The sequence below is a fragment of the Sapajus apella genome, unplaced genomic scaffold (genome assembly GCF_009761245.1).
Source record: "Sapajus apella isolate SASKATOON/1434 unplaced genomic scaffold, GSC_monkey_1.0 scaffold10, whole genome shotgun sequence".
Classification (NCBI taxonomy): Eukaryota; Metazoa; Chordata; class Mammalia; order Primates; family Cebidae; genus Sapajus; species Sapajus apella.
The window spans coordinates 8,460,313-8,479,882 of NW_022436950.1; positions in this window are offsets into that span (position 1 = coordinate 8,460,313).

Consider the following 19,570-nt stretch of genomic DNA (forward strand, 5'->3'; position numbering starts at 1 on the left):
TTCTCGCTCCCAGTGGGGCAGGGTCGAACTCCCGCCTCCACTCAGCATCTCCCGCGTCTTTGCTACTTTCAAAGTCTCTATGCCTGCTCTCAGGGACTCCTTCAAAGGCTTGGTTTCTCCCGAGCAGGTTTGGCGGGGAGGAGGTAGGCGGGGGCGGGAGGGGGCGGTTCAGTGAGATGGCTGGGGGAGCGGCGCCCCCTGGTGGCCAGTTTCAGGAGAGCCTGGACTGTTCCTGGGGACAAGCCCAGGCTAATACTGCCGGATGGCGTCTGGCAAATGAGAACCTCCCAAGGGCTGACCATGGGGCTCCACTCACGGAGCCTTCCCTTCTGACTCACTTTCCCCATCGTGTAAACAGAGAGAATGCTGGTTCCCCACCGCAGCGTCTCCTCTGCCGTTTCATGGCCCAGCTTCTTTGGCCTCAACAGGCTTCTCGCGGCCAGGAGGAATGGAGAAACCTGGTATTTATACTGTGCCTTACAGTATCCAAAGCCCTTCGACACACATGGCTTGTTCTGAGCTGTGCTGCGGCGCTAGATGGAGAGAGGGTCGTGGTTCAGAGCACGGCTCCAGCCCCAGGGGTTCGTTGGAATCCCGCCTCCTCCATCCAGCTGTGTAACCAGGGTGACCTTCAAAACATTGACTAACCAGTAGGACAGGCGTCAGCCAATCAGAACAGACCCTGACACAAACACCAGGTTTAGCCAAACCCGTTTGTCCTGGCGGAAGAGTCTGGAATACCGCCCCCGCACTGGGCCTCGGTTTCTCCATCCGCAGTATAGGATAGTGACGGTACTAGCTCCACCTCACAGGCAAGGAACTTGCAAACCAGGGACTGGCCAGAGATAGCATCCCGTGGAGAACCAGCCTCCTCCTCTCTGCCAGAGGTGACACCTCTTAGACTTAGTGACTCAGGGTGGCTGCCACTTTTAAGACTCCCCTACTGAGCCCCCTGTGTGACCTGAGCTCACCTCCTGCTCCCTCAGGACCTCCTTCTTGGGAGCAGCCTCACCTGTCCCAAGGTACCCACAAAGACCTGTGGCCGAAGGTTTCCTCTCTGACTCTGGTCCTGATCCTTCTCCCGTGCCTCAGTTGTCCCCTCTCTGCTATGCCCTGAAGTCCCCCTCCCCACCAGCCAGACACTTCCTACAGCGAGTCTCCCCCGGAGCCTGCCTGTCCTTGGCCTACTCCTAGAAGCCCAGAGCCATCCTGCCCCTGCTGCCCTCCGCCCCCAGGCCAGCTGCTTCCCCTACAGCCTCTGGCCACCCTCCTGCCCTTGTCCCTGGTGGTCCTGCTGGCTTCATCTCCCTAAAACACAGGCTGCTGGCTGGGCTCAGTGGCTCATGCCTGTGATCCCAGTACTTTGGGATACGGAGGCGGGCAAATCACAAGCTCAGGAGCTTGACACCAGCCTGGCCAAGATGGCGAAACCCGGTCTCTACTAAAAATACAAAACAATTAGCTGGGCGTGGTGGTGCACGCCTGTAATCCCAGCTACTAGGGAGGCTGAGGCACGAGAATTGCTTGAACCCTGGAGGTGGAGGTTTCAGTAAGCTGATCAGGCCACTGCCCTCCAGCCAGGGCCACAGAGTGAGACTCTGTCTCAAAAAAACAAACAAAGAAACCACACACAGGCTACAGTACTCCCCGTCTCAGAAGCCTTCAGTGCCCCCCTTGTCCCTCCCAATCCAACCCGCACTTGAATCATCCTCACAGTTACCATTCACTGAGTGCCCCCCGCCTTTCCCCTGTGCCAGGCACTCTACTAAGTAAGCATTTTATATGTGTTATTTAATCCCCCCCCAGCTGGCACATCTATTATCATCCCCACTTTGTAGAGGCTCAGAAAGTTAAGTATAATAACTTGCCCAAGGTCGCCCAGCTTGTGGGAGCCAGAGCCAGAGCCAGAATTCAGCCTCACGCCACCTAACTCCCCGTTCTTGTTTGGCCATCTGAGGGGCTGCTCCCGAGAGAGCTTTCTCCTGCCTTTCTTTCTTTCTTTTTTTTTTTTTTTGAGACAGAGTCTTGCTCTATTGTTCAGGCTGGAGTGCAGTGGTGAAATCTCTGCTCACTGCAACTTCCGCCTCTCGGGTTCAAGTGATTTTCCTGCCTCAGCCTCCCAAATAGCTGGGATTACAGGCGTCCACCACCACACCCAGCTAATTTTTATATTTTTAGTAGAGATGGGTTTTCGCCATCTTGGCCAGGCTGGTCTCCAACTCCTGACCTCAGGTGATCCACCTGTCGTGGCCTCCCAAAGTGTTGGAATTACAGGCGTGAGCCACTGCGCCTGGCCCTTCTTGCCTTTTTGGGAATCTCTACCTTCTCATTTTGCTGGCCCTTAGGGCTGGCTGCTTCAGACCACTGGCCCTCCACCCTCACACTTGCCTCCTCCTTCCCAGCCTTGTCTCAGCCTTCTCTTAGCTCCAATCAAAATCGTCCTCATCTCAGCTAGGTTTAAGGGCTGCCTCTCTTTTAACCCCCGCTCCCTTCCTGCTGCCTATGAGGGGCTTCTCTGAGGCGCTTCGGTTATTCTGCCCTCTAGAAGTGCTTCTTAAACTTTACCATTCATTAGAGTTTCTTGGGGATCTTGTTAAATTGCAGATTCTGATTTAGTAGGCCTAGGTGGGGCCTAGGATTCTGCATTTCCTATGAGCTCCCAGGTGGTGCCAATGCTGGTCTAAGGACCACACTGTGAGAAGACCACCAGAAGATCAGGCCTGGCATGGTGGCTCATGCCTGTAATCTCAGCGCTTTGGGAGGCTGAGGGGGTGGGGGTCAGATCACCTGAGGTCAGGAGTTCGAGACCAGCCTGGCCAACATAGTGAAACCCTGCCTCTACTAAAAATACAAAAATTAGCTGGGCGTGGTAGCACACGTCTGTAATCCCAGCTACTTGGGATGCTGAGGCAGGAGAATCACTTGAAGTGGGGAGGTGGAGGTTGTGGTGAGCTGAGATCGTGCCATTGCACTTCAGCCTGGGCAACAAGAGCGAAACTCTTGTCTCAAAAAAAAAAAATTAGCTGGGCATAGTGGCGGGTGCCTGTAATCCCAGCTACTTGGGAGGCTGAGGCAGGAGAATCTCTTGAACCCGGGAGGTGGAGGTTGCAGTGAGCCGAGATCGCGCCACTGCACTTCAGCACTCCAACCTGGGAGGTAGAGCAAGACTCCGTCTCAAAAAAAGAAAAAAAGAAAAAAGACCAGAAGATCATAACTAAAACAGAAGCCTCAACTCATCAAATGTTCAAATGTTCATTAAACACCTCAGAGCATGGAAGTTTGGGGATCCAAATGAGTTCAAGTGCTGGATTCCAGCCCGTAAACAGCAGACAGGATATTCCACAAGTGCAGGTTAAAGCTAATGTTGCCGGGTGTGGTGGCGTGTGCCTGTAGTCCCAGCTACTCAGGAGGCTGAGGCTGGAGGACTGCTTGAGTCCGGGAGTTCTGGGCTGTAGTGCGCTATGCTGATTGGGGGCCCACACTAAGTTCGGCATCAATATGGCGACCTCCCGGGAGCGGGGGACGACCAGGTTGCCTAAGGAGGGGTGAACCTGCCCAGGTCAGAAACGGAGCAAGTCAAAACTCCCATGCTGATCAGTAGTGGGACTGTGATTGTGAATAGCCACTGCACTCCAGCCTGGGCAACATAGCGAGACCCCATCTGCTAAAAAAAAAAAAAAAAAGCTAATGTTCAGCCTGTGCAGTGGTGCATGCCTGTAGCTTCAGCTACTGGGAGCCTGAGGTGGGAGAATCATTTGAACCCAGGAGTTTGAGTACAACCTGGGCCACATGAGACCCTATCTCTAAAAACACCTCCAAAACCATAAAACCTAATGGCCAAAAAAGAAACAAAAACCCCAAACCTAACAGCCATTTCATAGAACACTTCCAGAAATGCTCACGTGCCAAACAGTAGGTGGTTCATGTGAGGAATTCATTTTCTGTCTGGTGGCCAGTGACGCCTGAAGCAGGTAAAGATTCCACAACTGCCCTGCTTAGAACCATCTGACACTCCCACCTCACTCACAACAAAAGCTAGATTCTTCTAGATTCTTCTTCAAGGCCCTGCGCATCCTATCCTCTGGTCCTGCTTTTTTTTTTTTTTTTTTTTTTTTTGAGACAGTCTCACTCTGTCACCCAGGGGCATGATCTTGGCTCACTGCAAATTCTGCTTCCCAGGTTCAAGTGATTCTCATGCCTCAGCCTCCCAAATAGCTGGGACTACAGGCACACACCACCATGCCTGGCTAATTTTGTTGTTGTTGTATTTTTAGTAGAGATGAGGTTTTACCATGTTGGCCAGGCTGGTCTTGAACTCCTGACCTCAAGTGATCTGCCCTCCTTGGCCTTCCAAAATGCTGGGATTATAGGCGTGAGCCACCGTGCCCGGCCCTGGTCCTACTTCTCACCCCACTTCCCATCATCAGCTTCACTCCAGTTTATCTTTTGTTCCCTTGAACCCAACACCTTAATTTCATTCCCACCCAAGAGCTTTGAACTTGCCTGGTTAATGTTTGTCTTTCAACTTATCTAGCGACTGGCCTCTAATTCAGACATGGCTCCTCAGAGAGACCTTCCTTGACCCAGAGGAAGTTTGATGTAAAGCAGGTGCCCCCAGCCACAATCAGATTCTCTGCTGTATCATTCCTTTGTATGATGTTTAATGTCATTGCATTAAATCTTCGGTTGCTTCTTGCCTGCTCATCTGCAGGACTGAGCTCCATGAGGGCAGGGGTGTCTGCTTCATTTTGCTTTACCGTCAGCACCCAGAACAGCATCTGGCACATAGGAGGCCTTCAAAGGGGATCTGCTGAGTGGAGGACTATTACGGGGCATTTGAAGAGGTTGGAGGTGCCCACCGATGCCCCAGGTAGGGGAGATGCAGCTTCATGGAGGCAGATCAGCTTTCCTGGGAAGCCAACTCTGAGAGGGAGACTGCCAGGCAGGAGGTTCATCAGGGCGTGCTCCTGGGGTCGGCATCTCTTTGGGAAGGCAGCAGGAGGGGCAGAGGGAGAACTTGGAAGATTCTGCTGACCCCAAGGGGAGCTCTGGAGCAGGGATGGTCTTGCATTATTATTATTATTTAATTTGAGACAGAGGCTCACTCTGTTGCCCAGGCTGGAGTGCAGTGGTGCAGTCTTGGCTCACTGCAACCTCCGCCTTCCAGGTTCAAGTGATTCTCCTGCCTCAGCCTCCTGAGTAGCTGGGATTACAGGTAAGTGCCACTACGCCCGGCTAATTTTTGTATTTTTAGTAGAGATGGGGTTTCACCATGTTGGCCAGGCTGGTCTTGAACTGCTGACTTCAGGTGATCCACCCCCCCCCTCAGCCTCCCAAAGTGCTGGGATTACAGGCATGAGGCACTGCACCCGGCGGGTCTTGTATTATTGTCCCGAGTTGGGGCAAGAGGGGATGGACCTTTCCAGACCTGGTCACTCATCAGGACACCACTGCTCGCCAGTAATTGAGTGAACCCACGAAGGGGAGATGTGGGCTTTTGAGAGGCATACCCTCCGGTCAAGGCCGTCTCTGGAGGTATCTGACAATGGAGGGCCATCTTGTCTGAGGCCAGCAGCTCTGCAGTCCTGTGGGGCATCTGGGCAGCCCAGCAAGCTGCCCAGCACATGGCACTGAGACAGGAGGGCAGGATCCAGACAAGCTGGAAGAGAGCTCAGGGCGCGCAGGGATCCCTGTAGAGACTGGAAGACAAACATTAACCAGGTAAGTTCAAAGCTCTTGGGTGGGAATGAAATTGAGGTGTTGGGTTCAAGGGAACAAAAGGTAAATGGCCTGACACCAGGGTGGGGACAAACCCAGGTGGGCCAAGGCAGAAGTTCCCTTCCCTGGCTTCCCAAGGGCAGAGTGAGACAAATCATGGGCATGACATGGACCTTAGGAGGCCACAAACATGTCCTTGACTTTCGTTCTTTTTTTTTTTTTTTGAAATGGAATCTCACTCTGTTACCTAGCCTGGAGTGCAGTGGCACAATCTCGGCTCACTGCAACCTCCGCCTCCCGATTCAAGCAATTCTCCTCCTGCCTCAGCCTCCGGAGTAGCTGGGATTACAGACAGGTGCCACCATGCTCAGCTAATTTTTTGTATTTTAATAGAGACGGGGTTTTACTATGCTGGCCAGGCTGGTCTTGAACTCCTGACCTTGTGATCTGCCCACCTTGGCCTCCCAAAGTGCTGGGATTACAGGCGTCAGCCACTGTGCCCGTCCGACTTTCGTTTTTATATATTGTTTAAATGTCGATCAGTGTCAGATTCTCATTTCTGGGCTGCTACATTTCACCTTAGGTAGATGCCCCTGCTACATTTTCTTCAAGAGCAAGTACTCTTCAGCTGAAAACAGGCAGGCAAACTTCCAGTGCTGGCAGCATTGAGCATTTCTGGAGGCGTTTCCGGAAGTGTTCTGTGGTCTTTGATGGGAAAGTACTGGGCACCATCCTGATGTCTAGTGGACCACTCTCAGGATGCCCTGGATGTCCAGCAGCGTCCAGTGGGCGGGCTGGAGAGATCCCAGGAACTGGCCATCTGGTGGACCCAGAATGAGGGAAGAGGTGGATGGTGGCTGGGAAGAAGGCTGGCTTGGTGGCTTGGTGTCCTGGACTTGCCATCCTGGCCAGCTTCATGAACCTATGATCTGTGCAGTCACATAGGTCTCATCCTTAGTTTGATGGTCTCCTGATATTGTCTTGAAATCCATAATTTTTTTTTTAAGACAGAGTCTTTTTTTTTGTTTCTTTAGAGATGGGGTTTCACCATGTTGGCCAGGCTGGTCTCAAATTCCTGACCTTAGGTGATCCACCCACCTTGGCCTCCCAAAGTGCTAGGATTACAGTCATGAGCCACCACGCCTGGCCCTTAAGACAGAGTCTTACTCTGTTGCCCAGGCTGGAGTGCAGTGGCACAATCTTGGCTCACTGCAACCTCTGCCTCCCGGGTTAAAGCAATTCTCCTGCCTCAGCCTCCCAAGTAGCTGGTATTACAGGCATGTACCACCACATTTGGCTAATTTTTATATTTTTAGTAGAGACTGAATTTCACCATGTTGGCCAGGTCTTGAACTCCTGACCCTCAGGTGATCAACCCACTTCCACCTCCCAAAGTGCTGGGATTACAGGTGTGAACCACCAGGCCCGGCCTCCGTTGCCCAGGCTGGAGTGCGGTGGCACGATCTTGGCTCACTGCAACTTCTGCCTCCTGGGTTCCAGCAATTCTCCTTGCCTCAGCCTCCCAAATAGCTGGGATTACAGGTACCAGCCACTATGCCCGGCTAATTTTTCTATTTTTAGTAGAGACAGGATTTTGACATGTTTGCCAGGCTGGTCTCGAACTCCAGGACTCAAGTAATCCTCCAGCCTCGGCCTCCCAAATTGCTGGGATTACAGATGTGAGACACCGTGCCCGGCTTCTTCATAATTTTTTTAACAAAGGGCTTCAAATTTTCAATTTGCACTGGGCTCCACAAATTATGTAGGTGGGCCTGCTTAGCTCTGGTTCCTGGGCCCAGGACTGGTGTCTGAGGGATTATCTGGGAGAGACTGGGGAACATTGGTGGGATGTGGGCTTGGGTGCATACTTGGACAGGCCCTGCAGTCCCTGAGCATCAGTGTCCTTGTGAATGAAACACGGATCATGGTGCCTGCTCCACCCAGAGAGGAGAAGACATAGATCTGAGGCCTTTCCAACTGCAGCAGGCGCTCTGGTGGTGGACAGTCTGCAGATCTGGCAGTGGAGAATCCCTGTTCTGGAAGTCAGGCTGGAACCACTCTTTCAGAGATGCCAGACGCCTCCCACTCTCAGAGCCCCCGTCAGGCTGTCAGAAGGCAGTCGCTGACTGTTGAGAGACGCTGCTGTTTACAGGGATGGGCTGAAGCCTTCCTGGGCCAGACGAACAAAGCGTGCCCTGGCTCCTGGGCAGGCAGTGGGTTTGGATGTCAGTGCTTGGCCTGTTGGGCTGGGGGAGGTGGTGGCTCCCTGGAGACAGATCGTGAAGGGCCTGGATGTCACCCTGTAGTGACAGAGTGCGACTGGGGGAGGAGCCTGGGAGAGGCCTGAGTAGGTAGCATCACTGGGTCTGAGACTCAGTCACAGCGCCCCACGGTCTTAAGCCACTGCCAAGGCCTGGGCCAGCTCTCAGGCCCAAATTTAGGTCCCCGCTTTATCTTTGCACACCTGATGGTCCTTCTGCTCCTGTCGCATCTTGTTCCTCTTCCACCCCAGGCTGGAACCTTATCCTCTCTCCTCTGTGGCTGATGCCGCCTGCCTCAGTTTACCCATGTATTGTCACTTTCACTCGTGCATTCACCCTCAGTGGGCAGGGCTGGAGCCTGTTGCCCACACTGCCCCTCCACGGTTTTAGAACAAGCGGCCATGCATTTTATTCTAGCATTGCGGCCGATTTATTCTAGCATTGCGGTGTCCAGGCGCCCTATGTCAGGGGTTCTGAGTGCTGCAGGGGCCTGGCAGCTCCCAAGGGTCTGCGTTTGTCCTCGGTCCCATGAGAAGGCCGTGCTGAGGGCCTACTGAGGGCGGCGCTGTGGGCCGGGCTGCTGCACACAGAGGCCCCTTTCTTCAGTGAGTTTACTCAGCAGCACTTTTATAAACAGGACAAAGCCTGCCGGGCCAGGGGCCTCCCAGGCAGGAGTGGGGAGAAGGCCGGGCGTCCTCCTGTAGGGTGCCGCCCCGCCCCGCCCGGGCCCGAGGCCTCCGGGGGCTGAAAGGGCCTCTGTGTCCCGGCCCCCGCCTGCCCCGGGCCCGGAGCGCATTTCCTCAGCTGCGCCAGACCCTGGAAGCTCCACAGCTCCTCTGGGGACAGACACAAATAGTTCCCGGCCCAGCTGCCCGGCCAGTTGCCTTGGGAACCAAACTCAATTGTCTGACGTCACCGGGCCGTCGCGTAGCAACCGGCTCAGCCTCTCCCTCCCCGCCCAGGCACTGAGATCACGGTCGCCATGGAGACAGCGGGGCAGGGCCGGCCGGGCCGGGCTGGGCAGAGGGATGGGGCTGGGGGTGCTCGCCCGGCCTCGCTGGCCCCGCCGGCCCCGCCAGCCCCGCCGGCCCCGCCAGCCCTGCCAGCCCTTGGTCCCGCCTCGGAGCCCCAGCCCCGGCTCCGGCCCCAACCTGGGAGCTGCTCTTTCCTCGCGGAAGCGGCGCTGCCTGGCCCGCGGCTGCGCAGACGCCCTGCCTTGCCCTCGGGCTGGCCAGGCCGCCTGTGGCCGGAGAAAGCCCCTTTGTGGCCTGAGTGCGCCCCGCAGCCAGCCGGGATTTCTCTCGCAGAGAGAGTCCTTTGTTCGCCTCACCCCATCTGACTGCCCCGTGCTCTGTTCCAGCCTCATTTGCTCCCCAAGCCCCAACCTGGGTTCCTGCTTTGGCAACAAGGAGCAGGTGGCCGCCCTGGGCGTTTTTGCGCCCCTCCCCCTAATCACCCAGGAAATCTCTGAGCTTGGCCACCTGCCCTGGGGGAGGAGACAAGGGGCCTGCGCACTCCACTCTGCTTCATTCCTTGCCGCCCTCCCCACGCCTGTGGCCCCCCTGGCGTTTGTGCTGTGTGACATCCCTCTGCTCCACCGCTGCCTGAGGTTGGGGGCAGTCAGGCCAGCCCAGGCCACCCTTGGGTGAGGGCATTGGAGCCGGAGGGGTCTGCACTGATCACCTCCAAGTTTCCGGCACGGGCCCTGTTCATAGGCTGTTCCCACGGCATCAGAATACAAAGTGCTGAAGCCAGAACCCAGACTGGGACACGAGGCCCAGAACCTGCGCAAGTGCCACCGGCACCAGCCATCACGCCACTGCCCTGTTGTGCCTCGACTTACCCATCTGCCGCTGGGGTAATCCTAACCATCTCTTACTGAAGAACTCTGTGTGCTTTGTTCAAGTTCAGGGTGGTCACACCATTGGTGGGAGTTGTTTTTCCTCCCCAAAGACTGTATTTTGAAAAGTACTAATAAAATACAGGGGGTGAGTAGCCAAAGCAGAATTTTAGGTGAATTCTATTTCCTTATTGGTTGACATTGAATATTCAGAGATGCAAAGGAATTTATTTTTATTTTCATTATTTATTTTTTGAGACAGAGTCTCGCTTTGTTGCCCAGGCTGGACTCCAGTGGCCTCGATCTTGGCTCACTGCAACCTCTGCCTCGTGGGTTCAAGCGATTCTCCTGCCTCCACCTCCAGAGGCACATGCCATTATGCCCAGCTAATTTTTTGTATTTTTAGTAGAGACAGGTTTCACCGTGTTAGCCAGGATGGTCTCAATCTCCTGACCTCGTGATCCGCCCACCTTGGCCTCCCAAAGTGCTGGAATTACAGGTGTGAGCCACTGAGCCTGGTGCAAAGGAATATATTTTTTTTTTTTTTTTTTTTTTTTTTTGAGACGGAGTTTCACTCATGTTACCCAGGCTGGAGTGCAATGGCGCGATCTCGGCTCACCGTAACCTCCGCCCCCTGGGTTCAGGCAATTCTCCTGCCCCAGCCTCCTGAATAGCTGGGATTACAGGCACGCGCCACCATGCCCAGCTAATGTTTTGTATTTTTAGTAGAGACGGGGTTTCACCATGTTGACCAGGATGGTCTCGATCTCTTGACCTCGTGATCCACCCGCCTCGGCCTCCCAAAGTGCTGGGATTACAGGCTTGAGCCACCGCGCCCGGCCAGGAATATTTTTTAATCCATGGGGTTGGGGGATGAGTATTGAAAGATCTGAGTGCCTTGGCTCTTGCCAAAGCACGTGGTTAAAGGAAGGTTCTGGTTGTGTGCAGGGTGTTCACAGGCAAGCTTGGGTGTCGTGGGTGGGCATGCCCTAGGGCTCAGAGCCCAGTTGTGGGTTCTGTGTGGCCTTAGGCAAAAATCAGACCCCATCTGGTTTACTGGCCTATTTTTGTGGGAAAGGCAACTTTTATCTGTTGGGGAAGCTTCAGATATAGGAGGGACAGGGCTTAGGACAGTGACCCCTGCAGTGAGGACTTAGGGGAGCCATAAGGGACAGGCTGCTTTGGGTCTCTCCTTCCCCTCTCTGGGAGCAGCCTGCTCTGAGAGGATCCAGGCTGGGCCAACCCAGTGTCCCACCCCCTAGGATGGATCAGATCCAACAGGGGAAACTGAGACTTTTCCTCTTTGGTCTTTCAAGGGCCAGCCTGTGGGTCTGGAGCCTCCAGGAGCCACAGTCCTGGCAAGGAGCAGAAGGCTGGCGGAGAGACAGAACCTCCATGGCAGGCGGAGGACACAAGTGATGGGGACAGAGTCCTGGCAGCACTGAGTTCCTGCTCCCAGCATCCCCACAGCCAGTCCCGCCTTTGCCCTTCCTGACCTAGCCCATTAATCCGGTTTGTGCCTAAGGTACTACATGCTGGGTTTCTGTCACTTTCAATTAAGAGCCTCCTCACCAGTATGCAGATCATGTGGAAAATCCCAGTAAAAGAAAACTGGCATTTGTCACATGCCCATTGTTTTTTTTTTTTTTGAGACAGAATCTTGCTCTGTTGCCAGGCTGGAGTGCAGTGGCGCAACCTTGGCTCACTACAACTTCTGCCTCCCAGGTTCAAGTGATTCTGTTGCCTTAGCCTCCCAAGTAGCTTGGATTACAGGGGTGAGCCACCACGCTCAGCAAATTTTTTATTTTTATTTTTCTGAGATGGAGTTTCTCTCTTGTCACCCAGGCTGGAGTGCAGTGGCACAATCTCGCCTCACCACAACCTCCGCCTCTTGGGTTCAAGCAATTCTCCTGCCTCAGCCTCCTGAGTAGCTGGGATGACAGGCATGCACCACCATGCCAGGCTAATTTTGTATTTTAAGTAGAGACGGGGTTTCTTCATGTTGGTCAGGCTGGTCTCAAGCTCCCAACCTCAGGTGATCCACATGCCTCAGCCTCCCAAAGTGCTGGGATTGAAGGCGTGAGCTACCATACCTGGCTGAATTTTTGTATTTTTAGTAGAGATGGGGTTTCACCATGTTGGCCAGGATGGTCTGGATCTCCTGACCCCTCCTCACCCTCCCAAAGTGCTGGGATTACAGGCATGAGCCTTACCTGGCCATATGTCCATTGTTAAATGCTGTTTTTGAAAAATATGCATTATTGCCAGGCACGTTGGCTTATGTCTGTAATCCCAGCCCTTTGGGAGGCTGAGACAGGGGTTTCACCTGAGGTCAGGAGTTCAAGTCTAGCGTGGCCAACCTGGTGAAACCCCATTTCTACAAAAATCCAAAAATTAGCCGGGCATAATGGCCAGTGCCTGTAATCTCAGCTACTTGGGAGGCTGAGGTGAGAGAATTGCTTGAACCTGGGAGATGAAGGTTGCAGTGAGCTGAGATGGCACCATTGTACTCCAACTTGGGCAACAGAGTGAGACTCCATCTCAAAAAAATAAAATAAAAAAGCATTGTTGACCACAGCATCTCTGTGAGGCAAATGGAAGACCCATTTTGCAGATGAGGAAACTGAGGTTTGGAGACAGTAAGGGCCCCAGTGTCCAGTTGTGCAGGATTCCACAGGGTGGGCCAACCTGCTTCTAGGCACAGGGTCAGTGGACCTTGCCTGTCCTGAGACCCCCTCAACCAGACTCCACCCATGGAGACCTTTACTCTGTGGCTGGGTCCTTTGTGGAGGACTCTGGGCCTTCTGTGATCTGAGTCTTGGAGCACTGTTATATTGCCGTGCTGTTCAGCTCTGGCAGTCACTCCAGTTGGAGAGTCTGTGCCCCTCAGTCCTTGTGCCCTTTTTGTCCTCTTTCTTTAAAAAATTAAAAAAATATACTTTTCTTTTTATTATTATTTTGAGGTAGGGTCTCACTCTGTCACCCAGGCTGGAGTGCAGTTACATGATCATTGCTACCTTGGCCACTTGCCCTAGCCTCAGCCTCCTGGGCTTAAGTGATCCTCCTGCCTCAGCCTCTTGAGTAGCTAGGATTACAGGCATGTGCTACCACACCTGGCTATTTTTTTAAATTTTGTAGAGAAGTAGAGATGGGGGTCTTGCTATGTTGTCCAGGCTGGTCTTGAACTCCAGGGCTCAAGTGATCTTCCCATCTTGGCCTCTCAAAGTGCTGGGATTGCAGGTTGAGCCACCGCACCGCACCGTTGGGCCCCCTTGGTGTGGGCTGGTGGTGCCTTCCCTCCAGCAGAGGGCGCAGTCTGTGTTCTTAGGGACTCTGGAAGCTCAAGATCAAGTCGATCTAGGACAGAGGGCTACCTCTTAGCCTGGGCAGGTCTTTCATTTAAATAGTTAAATATGTACTTAAGTACTTCATTTACCTCTACACTTTATCACATCCTCCTTGAGGGACTGTCCTATGTGTGATCACTTTATCACTTTATTTTGGAGACACTCTTTTCCCTGATAGACGCTATACCTCACCCAGCCAGACCTATAACCTGGATTACAGTCGCATAGGAATTTCAACCAATTAGCTGCAGGCCCACAGACTAAACAGAAATATCATGCTACATTCCTGCCAGCAGAGGTGTGTTGACAAAAACAAAAAACATATATATTGTGCTTACAAAGCAAGTACAAACACTAACGAAGATTTGGTTTCTTTACCATTCTCAAAAGTTGCCTCAAATTTTTAGCTTTTTTTTGAGACAGAGTCTCACTCTGTTGCCCAGGCTGGAGTGCGGTGGTGCGATCTCGGCTCACTGCAACCTTCACCTCCTAGGCTCAATTGATTCTCCGGCCTCAGCCTCCTGAGTAGCTGGGATTACAGGTGCTGCTCACCACCACACTCAACTAATTTTTTTGTATTTTTAGTAGAGACGGGATTTCACCATGTTGGCCAGGCTGGTCTCAAACTCCTAAGCTTGTGATTTGCCCGCCTCAATCTCTCAAAGTGCTGGGATTACAGGCATGAGCCACCGCACCCAGCCAAATTTTTAACTTTTAAAAAAGAGACACATTCTTTTTTAAAAATCTTTAAAGTTTTCTGTGTTTTGAATCCCCCTCACCACAACACATTTCAGGTGGGAGAAATTAGCAGCCTATGGTGATATATTAGCTTCCCCAGAATGCAGGCCCTGAGCCAGGGTTTGGTGCATGGGATGTTTATTGGGATCACGCCCTGTGAGGAGGAGCAGAATGAAGCTGGAGTGTGAGAAGGAGGGGTTGAACTGGTAGTGCAGGTTCAATAACAGCCCAGCCAGCCCCACGGGAGCTCTGGAGCTGTGGTTATCCCAAGCTGGATAGGTCAGGATGGTCAGGCCTCACCCTGCACAGACTAGTGTGGGGATTGGGCCACCTGGGACCTCATGACCTTGGGTGAGGTGCTCTCTGCAGGAGCTGAGGCTGAAGGCTATCCAACGTCAGTGCTCCCAGTGGCTGGGGGAACAAGGCCTTCTTTGAGGGGGTTAGGATGGTCCAACCTTGGGGTGGAGGCCGGGGAGGCCGGGTGTCCCTTCTGATGTCTGCCAGGACTTGTTGGTGGCCTCCCCTTAGCCGTCTCTGGATGGGCTCGGTTGTTAGGACACAGTGCCTGCCCTGCTTGCTCTTGGTCCAGCCTCCGTGCCTATTGGCTGGTGCAGACCTCAGGTTACTTGGCCAGTATCTCCTAGCAGAACACACCAGAGAGATGGCTGTTGATCCTAGAGAAATGCTGATTGTTGGCTGGGCAAGGTGGCAAACACCTGTAATCCCAGCGCTTTGGGAGGCTGAGGTAGATGGATCACAAGGTCAAGAGATCGAGACCAGCCTGGCCAACATGGTGAAACCCTGTCTCTACTAAAAATACAAAAATTAGCTGGGTGTGGTGGTGCACACCGGTAGTCCCAGCTACTCAGGAGGCTGAGGCAGGAGAATCACTTGAACCCAGGAGGGTGGAGTTTTCAGTGAGCCAAGATCATGCCATTGCACTCCAGCCTGGGCAACAAGAGTGAAACTCTGTACCAAATATATATATATATATATATGTATATAGTGCTCCCCCTTATTCAGTTTTCATCCATTGAACCCAGTGGACCACATGGGGCTTTTGTAGGGGAGGAAAAAGTATATCCTACCCTCTTAGGTTCAGTAGCTGGGCCTGCAAAATAATTGGACAAATGAGAGATTAACAGGAGAAACAGGCAAGGTGTGATGGCTCACACCTGTAATCCCAGCACTTTGGGAGGCCAAGGCAAATGGATCACTTGAGGTCAGGAGTTCAAGACCAGTCTGGCCGACGTGGTGAAGCTCTGTCTCTACTAAAAATACAAAACTAAGCCAGGTGTAGTGGTGCACGCCTATAATCCCAGCTACATGGGAGGCTGAGGCAGGGGACTTGCTTGAATTTGGAAGGTTGAATTTGAATTTGCTTGAATCTGAATTTGAGGTTGCAGTGAGCCAAGATCATGCCACTGCACTCCAGCCTGGGCAACAGAGCAAGACTGTCTCAAAAAACAACAACAGAACTGGAGAAGGGCATAAACATTTTATTTGATGTTAAAAGTTTTGTTTTTTTTGTTTTGTTTTTCAGATTGGGTGGACCCCTACACCAGAATAGGTTTCGGGTGACTCTCTAATGTTAAAAGTGTTACCTGGCATGGTGGGGGAGGGGTGCTGCATGGAAGAGAAACCCCACGAAGCAGGCCTGGTGGCTTTATACCATTCTAACAAAGGACCATAAATTTGTAGAGAAGTGACAAGGCAAAGGAAAGTGGCTTCTGGACTTTCTAGGGGTAGCAGGCTGTGGGAAGGTAAACCTGAGGACACTGTGGTAGATAGGCTATTTGGTAGGGCTTGTGTGTGTAGACGCTTCTTGGTGCCATCTCTGTCTCCAGTGATAAAGCTGTTCTCCCCTGCCTGGTATGGACAAGGCTGGAGGGCTTCACAAGGAAATGTGCACCCTGCTTTTCAGGCAGAAAGCTCATCCCATGTGCTTTTTCTCAATTGCCTTCAGCTCAAATAATCCTTATGCCAGAGGGTATATTTTGGGGTGGTCCCTATGCCTTCAAGCCCAGGTCCCCGTGAGGAGCTAGATCACCCCCACTTGCGGACTGCTCCTGTGTTTTAGGAACTGCTTCCTCTTCTCTTACCTGGGGGATGGGACCTTTCCGCAAGCTCCTGTCTTTGCACTTTCTCACTCTATGATGTCTCCCTCAGCCATCCATCCTAAGCTGGAGGCTACCCTTTCCCTCTGTGTCAGACACCCCAGCCCTGAGCCTGCAGCTCTGACCGCCTCCCCAGGTGTGACAGTGCCTGATGCCCAGGGGTCCCCTAGGAGACCATGTGTTGCCCGGGTGGGTTTGCCAACACAGCTGTTTATCCCACAGCAAGGAGGGGAGGAGCAAGAAGAGCAAGCAGGGAGGGTCTGTCCAGCAGACACTGGACTGAGTGGGCTTCAAGGCAGCACGGAGTGAGTCGGCCAGTGGTGGGGCCCTGGGGACTCAAAGCAACCAATGGGGCGTGGCCGCCACAGCCCCCTGTGGGACTGGGAACTTGGCCCTGGAGAATGCAGTGCAAGGCAGAGTTGTGTGGTTCCAGTGAGACTTCACAGCTTTTCCCTGTTCTGGGCAGGAGCTGTGTCCTTGCTGAGTAACAGTGACCTTTAGGTGTTAATACGAGCCCCTCAGAAACACTTTGATAGGAAAAAGTGTGCTAGCTTGCCACTTCTCTTTCCCTCCCTCCCTCCCCAACAGCAAACACCCAGTGCAAGTAACTGCCAATGTGCAGCTGCTGCAGCCCTGTCTTCACTCCCCTTGTAATAAAGTCATGAGTGCCCTGGCGCATAGCTGCGTGCAGCCATCATCAAGACGAGCTGGGCACGGTGGCTTATGCCTATAATCTCAGCACTTTAGGAGGCTGAGGTGGGCATATCACCTGAGGTTGAGAGTTTGAGACCAGCTTGACCAAAATGGAGAAAACCTGTCTCTACTAAAAATACAAAATTAGCTGGGCATGGTGGCACATGCCTGTAGTCCCAGCTACTTGGGAGGCTGAGGCAGGAGAATTGCTTGAACCCGGGAGGTGGAGGTTGTGGTGAGCTGAGATTGCACCATTGTACTCCAGCCTGGGCAATAAGAGCAAAACTCCATCTAAAAAAGAAAAAAGACGATTGTGATCACATAGCACTGTTGTAGGCACTTGGCACACTTGCTCATTTAATCCTCACAATAGTCCTAAGTGAGGGTACTATTATCACTTCATAGATGAGGAAGCTGAGCACGGGGAGACGAAGGTGACACAAGTGTGGGAGGGACAGTCAGGATTCAAGACAGCTGGACCCAAAGGACACGCTCGCTACTACTCTGTCGGCTGTGGGTCCAGCATCCCTTCTGCTGGGAAGACCCCAATTCTGGTCTGACCCTGGCCCCAGGTTAGGTGATGAGGAATTTCATTCCTGTGCCCCCCGTGATTGGTTCGGGGGAGGACACAGGCACCAAGCTAGGCCCAGCAGCTTCCTCCCCTGACTCTCTTGCCAGAGCTGGTGGGAACAAGTTTCTCTTTTCTCAGCAGGTAACTGACACTTGGGAGCACAAAGGGGACCAGCCCCAGGGAGCCGAGCCTGAACGGCAGAGCCCTGAGGACCAGGCCCTGGCCCAGCCCGGCCCACACCCAGCCGTTGTGCTGGTTGACTCATCTCTTTGCTTAATCGAGTTTGAGTTTGGTTTCTGTTCCTTCTGATGTCTGGTTCACCCTGTGGTCTCAGTATCTAGCAGTGCCTGGCATATAGTGGATGTTCAAAATAATCCCAGCATTTTGGGAGGCCAAGGAGGGCGGATCGCCTGAAGTCAGGAGTTTGAAACCAGCGTGGCCAACATGGCAAAACCCTGTCTGTACTAAAAATACAAAAATTAGCTGGGGGTGGTGGCACGTGCCGGTAATCCCAGCTATCCTGGAGGCTGAGGCAGGAGAATTGTTTGAACACAGGAAACGGAGGTTGCAGTGAGCCGAGATTGGGCCACGGCACTCTAGCCTGGGCAACAGGGCAAGACTACATCTCAAAAAAAAAAAACTGTTGAAAACATAAGTGAGGCTGGGCGTGGTGCCTCATGCCTGTAATCCTAGCACTTTGGGAGGCTGAAGCAGGAGGATCACCTGAGGTCAGGGGTTTCAGACCAGTCTGGCTAACATGGCAAAACCCTGTCTGTACTAAAAATACAAAAGTTAGCTGGGCATGGTGGCGCATGCCTGTAATCCCAGTTACTCGAGAGGCTGAGGCAGGAGAATCACTTGAACCTGGGAGGCGGAGGTTGCTGTGAGCTAAGATCGCGCCATTGCACTCCGGTCTGGGCAACAAGAGCAAAACTCCGTCTCAAAAAAAAAAAAAAAAAAAGGAAAAAGAAAGTGGCAGCTTTTGGAAGGAAGTGGGTATTCATAAAAAATTTTTTTTGATGGAGTCTTGCTCTTGTCACCCAAGCTGGAGTGCAGTGGTGCCATCTTGACTTGCTACAATCTCTGCCTCCAAGGTTCAAGCAATTCTTCTGCCTCAGCCAGCCTCCTGAGTAGTTAGGATTACAGGTGTGCAACACTACATACTGCTAATTTTTTTGTATTTTTAGTAGAGATGGGATTTCACCATGTTGGCCAGACTTGTCTTGAACTCCTCACCTCGGCCTCCCAAAGTGCTGGGATTACAGGTATAAGCCACCCCACCCCGCTGTAAAATCTATTTTTTAAATGCTAGATATTAGTTTACAATTTGAGAAACTATGTAGGTCAAACAACCCATCCGCTGGCTAGCTGCGGCCCCAGGGTTCCCAATGGGAGACCCTGCTGGGAACCAGGAAGGGCAAGTGAATGATCCAAGGCCAGGGCTACGTATGAAGGCGCGGGGGTGAGAGCTGCTGAGGGCGCTCGCTGAGGGCGGGGCGGGAGCAGACATCCAGCTGGGGCATCACTCACTAGGTTACACTGCCAGGTGCTGCACAGGGTCTGACAGCTTCCAAAGCAGATGGCTGCCCCATCGCTGCACCCAAGGCCTGGCCTTGCTAATGCTTTCCCAGATGTGTATCTTCACAGACAAGAGTAAGTACCACAGAAAGTGACCTGGGTCTAAAGTAAGCAACTCATCCTAGTTGGCCTGGGGTTTTCTGGTTGTAAATATGGAAGTCCTACAACCCAGAAACCCGCTTAGTCTGATGCAAGCCGGGACAGTTGGTTTGCTTAGACTCCTGCTCCCTGCGCACCCCTAGCCCGCCGGGGGAGAATAATGGCAGCTATCATGTGTGGCTTATCAAGTGCCAGAGGACACCATGCATTATAACCTGCATCGCTTCCCTTCTGTCTTATAGCAGCATCGTGGTGTGGACTTATTCTCTCTGTTCTACAGCTAAGTAGGCTGAGAGTGACATGACTCGCCCAGGGCAAGTGCTGGCACTGGGGTTTGAACCCACAGTGATTTCATTCAGCACTGTCAACTGTACTGCCCTCTCCTGCCTCTCAGCCTGAGTCTGCAGGGCCAGCCTAGGCCCCACGGAAGTCTCCTTGGGAGCTTACCTGGGTGGAGGTTCAGTAGGAATGGGTTTTTGCAGGTCTGAGACCCCCCTGCCCACACTGCCCCCAGCTGTGCCCAGGCTCTTCTCTGCCTGCACATTTGCCCCTAATGGGACAACCTGAGAAACCCTCAGGGGACATTGTTTCTTTTTTTTTTTTTTTTT